An 8,154-nucleotide genomic window follows, 5' to 3' on the forward strand; every position below is an offset into this window, starting at 1 on the left:
ATTTCACATACAAGACAGCACAGTGTCAATAAGGAACTGTAAAAGCTGGGAGATTTCCAGCAATGGCTTTGAAGAACATTTGAAAACAGATAGCAGTGTTTATCCCATCTCTCTGGAGGATACTTTCCAACAACAGTCAATGCATCACCGAGGGTGAAAACACAAGAAAGCATGACGGCTTATATCCAATGTGGTCCCCAACAAAAACACAACACACAAACAACTATTACTACCATAATTATCACCAGTTATCCATTAAAGGTTAACTAGGTAATGTGTGCGATTCTACCCATCACTCAGGGGCTCATAAGACATTTTCAGTGTTACTGTATTTACAGTTGATGGAGGCAGAGCAGAGCAGTAACACGTGGTTTCAAGCTAGCTAACACGAAATAAATAGCAGTAAATGAAACAGACTTGTTTAATCCTCCCATCACCACAGTGGCCAGTTAATTCACAATTGCTGGAAAAATTTGCTCTTCAGAGCGCATTACCTCTGCCAGGCTTCTTCAGAGCGCATTATCTCTGCCAGGCTGGGTTGACTAGCCAGGGCTGTGTAAGTTAAGAGAATGCCCATTGGGAACGCATTGCCCAAGTTGTACCCTTTGTCAGAGTACTGGGAGACTGCCATTCTAATAGACACACACAGATGTCTTGCATTTACAGATAGATGGTGAGTCAAGATAAAACTCAGGTTGCAATGTAGCATCAGTTGAGAACTCATCTTCAACAAAGGTCATATCCTCCTATACTTCTACAAAATATGTCATGCTCTTCCTTCTGCATTTTCCTCCTTCTGTTTAACTCTATGACCACAGTTTTCGTTGTTACTAGTCTGCACATGCACGGTCACGTGCATGCGGCCAGACATGAATGCACAAATGGTTTAGCTGGTAGTGGTAGAATTTGAACCTGTCCTTTGAAAAGCCATCAATCTCTATACTAGCCATATGATTTATAAACTCACCGTTGCAGCTAAGTGGCCATTTTGCAACCACTGTCTCTACTGATGTGACTCAATAATTCAAAATAATTAGGATTGTTTTTTTTTTTTTTTCTTTGGGGGGGGGGGGGGGGGGGGGGGGTTAAGTGGCTCAGTATACAATTTGTTTGTGTGCAGCACATTAGACCTTATGACACATTCAGAGTCCATTAGTATACATTTAGGGCCAGGCCAATGTGTTTTTGGTAAAATGATTATTTTGCAGGTCCGTGGCAAAGTATTGATGACCATATTCACACAGCGGCCATTTTGCTATTAGTAAGTTAAAGGTGTATTCAGTGATAATGAAAGTGGCCGGGGGTCATCTTGTTCCCAATCTGAGTTCCCAGAGGTTCTTTTTTTCGCCACTAGGGGGGCGAGAAGAACCTCTGGGCCAAAACTATGATATTCCTGGGCAGGAAGTTGTCCCAGGCTCAGAATCTGAGCTGGGACAATACAGGAAGTAGAGCCCTGTGCAAACCTTCAAAACATTCAGAACAGAAACCAACCAAAAACACTACAACAATATGCATCCCATGTTTCAAGGTGAATCCTACCAGACTATCTTGTTCCTTACTGGCCTTACAACGTGGAAATGTTTAGTTTTTTATAGATTTTTTACACCATTATAATGTTCTCGTTTCATTAGACCCAATCACTGAATATCGGTAGGCCTATGTCTCCAGCTTCAGGATATGTATGATACTGATTTACTACGAGACTGTGGCATTTTATGAGTTCTTAATTCAGAGCGACTGTGGTTCTCAAAACTTTTATTTTGACCATAACTAAACATCATAACATAACTACAGCCATACTCTACCCTGATTGGTCGAGGACTGGCTGGCCACCTCTGAAACCGAATAGCTATGCTCGTAACACAGGCCATGGTGGAAGTCCTTATATGGTCAGCACACATTCTAGTGAGGAGAATGAATAGAAAATGTACCAATTATATTTGTATTTGAATGAAATACAATCACTGAATATACTGTAGCTACCTTTAATGAAATGCCATGCTGTTGCCACCCCGTTTCTTCAGTGCAAAATGCCAAAATGAACGCTGTGTGTACTGTGAATATGGTCTTTGGTGATCACCATTCAATAGCCTACCAAGGCCTTAATAAATAAATAAGTACCGTACTGCGGACATTAATCGTCCATGACCTTCTGATGTGAGATTAACATCCACTTAGGGGGCTATGACTACTCTTTCACGGACGAAAATGGACGGCGCAAACACCTGAGTAGCCTACAGAGGGTCACAGCAAGCGTACCCTGGAAAAAGGAAGAATCTGAGTTAAAGAAGTAAACGTTTATGTTCCATTAAATCTTCATTTTGAGTACTCACCTGAGGCCCTGTCTTCTAGTACTCACCTGAAGCCCTACTTTAAGTACTCACCTGAAGCCCTACCCCCTAAATACTCACCTGAGACCCTATTCTAATTATGAATTGACTTTTAAGTTGCTCTGCCGCTGTTTCTTTGTTTTCATAAACAAATTACCCATTTTTGTCTCAGAGAGTGGCGTGGTTTCAGTTCTCCACAATAGATTGTGCATTACATTCACCCATGCTTAAATCGTAATTTGTAAATTCACACCGATGGCGGAAGAAACCATGCAACGCATCAACCTGCTCATAGGGAGCAATTAGGGGTTCAGCGTCTTGCTCAAGGACACTTCGACAGTAACTCTGGGGGAGCCGGGATCGAACTGGCAACCTGACAAAATACAAAATACTTCCTAAACGTCAAGGATGTCCACAATTACAACACCAGAGGCAGCTCCACAAATCACGTTTAGCGTCTAGTCTAAGCTAGACGTCTAAAAATCGTTTAGACCAATTTTAGACAAACGTCTAAAAGCCAACTATTAATCACTGACTATTGCTCAACTTACATGTGCTCAACTCCAGTGGTGTAAAGTAACTAAGTACATTTACTCAAGTACTGTACTTATTGTACATTTACATTGTGAGCTACTTTCTAAAAACATATATACATTTGAAAACTTGTGAAATGGAACCTTCTGCATAATGAATACCCTTTTTTAAAGTATTCTTGTAAATAGTGAATTCCATTACTTACGTAACAGAGTATTTCTACATTGCACGGCTGAAGTGGTTAATGTATGTTTTGTAATCAAAATCTAAATCTAGTAAATAGTAAATATTGTTTTCAAATTATTGTAGTGAAGTACAAGTATAATATATGCCTCTGAGATGTAGGAGTAGAAGTAAAAATAGTACATAAATTAGAAATACTCCAGTAAAGTAAAGTACCCCAAAAATGTACTAAAGTACAGTACTTGAATAAATGTACTTAGTAACTTTACACCAATGCTGTTGCTTGTGTAAGATATGCTTGGTTAAAACGGACTAAGCATGATATTACTATATCACCAACTATGATTAGTTTGATTTAAAATCATGTTTTAAATAATACAACTTTTTTTTTTCTTTAAAGTTATACTATGTAACTTTTTTTATAAAACATATCTTAAAATTGTCCTAACTATTAAATCGCTAAAGTTTTAGAACCCCCACTCTGTTAATTTCAGCTCCCAAAGCCTTTTCTTTATATGTGTTCTACTGAGCCCTGGTGGCCGTGACCGGGGCTGTTTTTCCCGGCAAAATTATGTCATATGCATCATTCTGTACACGTGTCTCCCTACCGGCCAATCAAAGCCCAGATCATACACTGCTGAGCTCTTCAGGAAGTACACTGCAGTGTTTACACTGGGCTAGGAGTCTAGCATGTAACTCCCCAACCGAGGCTCGTAGAGGGACACGAAAGACCTCTATGGATAGGTCTCGGCAAGGCGAGGCGGACGCGGTGGTCTGAATGCCCGGTCCGCGGCGAAAAACGGCTGAAAAAAGCAGACGCAACCGCGGTTTGCTCTACTGCTACTGACCACTAGTTGAGCAACTTACACAGTATAGCTTTAAAATAACTACAATTGAAGCCACTTTCCTCTCAGTCTTGGATTATGGCGACACATTATTTTTGCTTCATGAATCTTAAAGCGCCTTGCGAGACTATCTGATAGGGTTGCTGATAGTGTCTGTTGTCATAAGATGGATTACTGGTGATGATAAGGCTATGGCACCCACACACATTCTCTGGCACCGACCATGCACTTCACAAGAACTTTAAATGTTTTTCCTCTCTGACAGAGAGATGGGATAAGCACTGACATTTGTTTTGTTTTTATAAAGCCATTGCTGAAATTCTCCCTGCCTATAATTCACTCTTGTTCCTTGCTTACACGGAACAATAGCATTTACCACAAGTGCGTGCGCCAGTGCCCTTTCAATGCTCCAGGTTCCTCATGCTCATGGCAGAGTTGGGCAAGGCAGCATTCTCTGTCAGGGGGCCAACTCAAGGAATGGGCTCATCAGTTCAGTTCAACCAGCAGCTGGCTTATGGAAAGCATTCTTAGGCCGCAATCACATATATGCGTGAGACATCGTCTCCGTATCGTCTGAGAATGAGGGGAGGAAGAGGGGTCCAATTCATTGTCAATGAAGGTCACGTGTTTTTTTGTCGTTGCCGTGTCTCTTGCTCAACAGAAGGCTGTCTTTTGGCCAAGAGACATGGCAATGACAAAAAACCATGTGACCTTAATTGACAATGAATTGTCCCCATCCCCTCCTCCCCTCATTCTCAGACGATACGGACACGATAGCTCTCGCAACTGTCTGTAGCGTGCCCGAACCGTCTGGATCACAGTCATTCGCTGAAACTGCGGTAAAATTATTATTGTTGTTGTTGTTGCTGCTGCTGTTGTTGTTGTTAATTTATTTATATTTTTTCCCCTACATGTTCCAAGGACTGATCCTCATTAGACCCAGCATGTTTCACAGGCTGTTGATTGTAGCAGTGATTGTATTCATCCAAAGTGTGTTATTACCATCATGACCACTTAAACCCTATGATGTCATTAATTGGAGTTATACATTTTATCATTTAGATAAAAATAAAAAAGGCCCACTCACGCATTAGACGTGCAATATCTTACTGTATTTTCCATGACTGTTTGGTATTTATCCCCCAAGTCAATTCATTCTTCTTGACTTCAGACATGGGAGGTAGAGAGGCTCAGGCACAGACGTACCACTGGAGCTCCAACCCACTCCCTGACTGGTACGCAGCACGTCAGTGGTGCCAGGAACACTTCACAAACATGGAGGCCCCCCAGACCAGAGATGAGAATGATTACCTCGACCAGATTGTGCCCGGCCCTGCAGCCTACTTTATCGGCATCCGAAAAATGAATGGAGTCTTTACCTGGGTAGAAAGTGGGGAGAATGTGACACCAGAGGCTGAGAACTGGGCGCCTGGGGAGCCTAATAACGCAGTAGGTGATGAGGACTGTGTGGAGATTTATATCAAGAATCCTAACCAATGCTACAGTGGTAAATGGAATGATGTGCCGTGCAGCCGTGCTCAGGGAACGATCTGCTACACAGGTACAACAATCTACAGTCATGTACTGATTAATAGTCGGGTACTGGTCATACACAGTGGTAGAAAGTAGCTTAAGTACATTGACTATTGATGATATTGTATTGTGGTTTAGGAGTTATTTTTTATGCCATGTTGATTAATTGAATACATAGGACCGCAATGGAAACAAGTCCACAGGACTTTTTTGTGTTATCCTTTTAGCTCACCTGTCTGACTGTACATCGTTCTGTGGGTGTTCAATCAATCAATCAATGAACTGATCAATCGATCAATCAAACTATTGTACTTAAGTACAATTTGGGTAAATCTCAGGTTGCAATGCAGCAGCATTGAGAACTCATCATAAATAATCAATAAAGGTCAACTATTGAATATTGTCATTAACCAGCAAAAATCATACTGTAGCAAATGAATAATGATATATAAATGGCGTCATTTGTCAGAGCAGTAGGTGAGATCTGTTTCCATGAATGCATTTCATGTCTGATTAACAGACTGAATGAAGACATTATAGGCTACAGTACTGATTTCCAAACTGTTTTTCACCGGGAAACAGGCTTTTATATTTAAGGGTACCATTTTTTGGGGGCCTGAACCCAAGGCTGAGAAACACATCTTAACATACTGTAAATCCTCAGCTATTAGGCAGTGGAAAGCTGTTCATGCTAGTAGGCTATAGTGTGTGTTTGTGGGTGTACTTAACGTATTAGCATGCTGTTCCATCAACAGTCAGCACCTTGCCCTGTGTTTGGCATCTCTTGTTAATAATATCTCCATTGTTCTAGGAGTGTGAAAAACAGTATTTTTCGTTTCATGTTGTCTTTAACCTCTTTACAAACTAATAAATCACTTCTCAACATGTCTTGCAAGCTATTTGACATGAAGGACTCTAATGGTATTATAATGATTATCAGAGTGAAAGCTGAACCCACAGCCATAATTGCATAAATTTCCTCGGCTTGACTTCCTTCAAACTGTGCCAAGATTCCTTTGGCATTTTTTTTTTTTTCACTACACTGCACTGTCTCTCTGCATTCAATGTGTTTACCTTGCTTATTGTAAGTCTCTCTGGAGAAAGAGAGTCTGCTAAACGTCTAGATTGGTTGATTGGCTGCTGCAACAAACTGATTGACAGGCAAGACAAAAGGCAGGACAGAAACAGACTGATTGAGAGACCGTTTAACAGAAAGGAAGACCGATAATGGATCATGAGCTCCTATCTTGCACACCGCCTTACCCCTCATCCCTAGACGTATTACTATTTTTAAAACACTTTAAAATAGTTCAACTAGCCAATCTACAGCTTGTAGATTGATTATTTAAACTATTTTAAAATGTTTTTCAAAATAGTAAAAAAATGGCAAAGGAGTCTACAAACATCTATGCTTAACGTTAACAGGCCCCCTATTCTTTATAGGATGGCTTCTCCATTAATCCATCAATAAAGTGCCATGACTGTTTATCAATTTTAACACAAGAGTCAGCAAAATAAGGTGGGTTACTGGTGATAATCATGGCACCCGCCTTTGTGCAACAAGAGAGCATAGGTATCATGTCTGACAGAGAGGTGGGACAAACACTGGTATTTTTTTAATCCCTGGAATGCTCCCTGCTTACATTTTGCTGACACGGAACTATGAGGAACCTTGAGTGTTGAAAAATAACTGGAGTGACATTTCAATGCTCACAGATAAATGGTTTTTAACCCTTTTATTCAAGATTTTAATCAATGTATTTAGTTTTTCTGTTGAGGTGTTTGCAGATACTGTTTTACATACTTTTTTATTCTGTTGTCATTCTACTTCTGATTCACATGCATTGTCTAATCTGCGTTGGGTTTGGATTTTGTTCTATTGTTGTTGTTGTAAATGAGGGCCTGACCTTGAATTGTATTACTTGCTACTTATTACTACTGTATATAGGTTCTGATGCGCGCGCGCGCGCGCACACACACACACACACACACACACACACACACACACACACACACAACACACACACCCCCCAGGTGCGGGCGGGACTTTGGCATCTAGACAGATGCATGTTTGTCTCATCAGTTCAGTTCAAACAACAGCTGGCTTATGGAAAGCATTCTGAACCGTGTAGCTGAAACTGAGGTAGTATTATTATTGTTGTTGTTGTTGTTGTTATTATTATTATTACCCTTATTATTATTACCCATATCTAGCTGATCATGACTGGAATCTTAATTTTATGTTGTTGTCAAATTTGTATTTTGCATTATAAGTACAGCATGTACAGTACTATTGTGTTAATCTGTTAATCTTGTATTATGCATTGCATTTATGTATTCATGTTTTTATATTTGTGTATATCTATTATTGTTATTGTTATTATTTATTAATTTGTACAAATATTTCCCTCAAATTTTCCAAGGACAGATCCTCATTAGACCCAGCATGTTTCACAGGCTGTTGATTGTAGCAGTGATTGTATTCATCCAAGGTCTGCTATTATTACCATAATAACCACTTAAACCCTATTATGTCATTAACTGGAGTTATGCATTTTATAATTTTCATTGTGTGTGTGTGTGTGTGTGTGTGTGTGTGTGTGTGTGTGTGTGTGTGTGTGTGTGTGTGTGTGTGTGTGTGTGTGTGTGTGTGTGTGTGAGAAATGTATTCAATATCCCCCAAGTCAATTCATTCTTCTTTACTTCAGACATCGGAGGTAGAGGGGCTC

The sequence above is a fragment of the Nannobrachium achirus genome, assembly GCF_963921795.1.
Source record: "Nannobrachium achirus genome assembly, chromosome: 12".
Classification (NCBI taxonomy): domain Eukaryota; kingdom Metazoa; phylum Chordata; class Actinopteri; order Myctophiformes; family Myctophidae; genus Nannobrachium; species Nannobrachium achirus.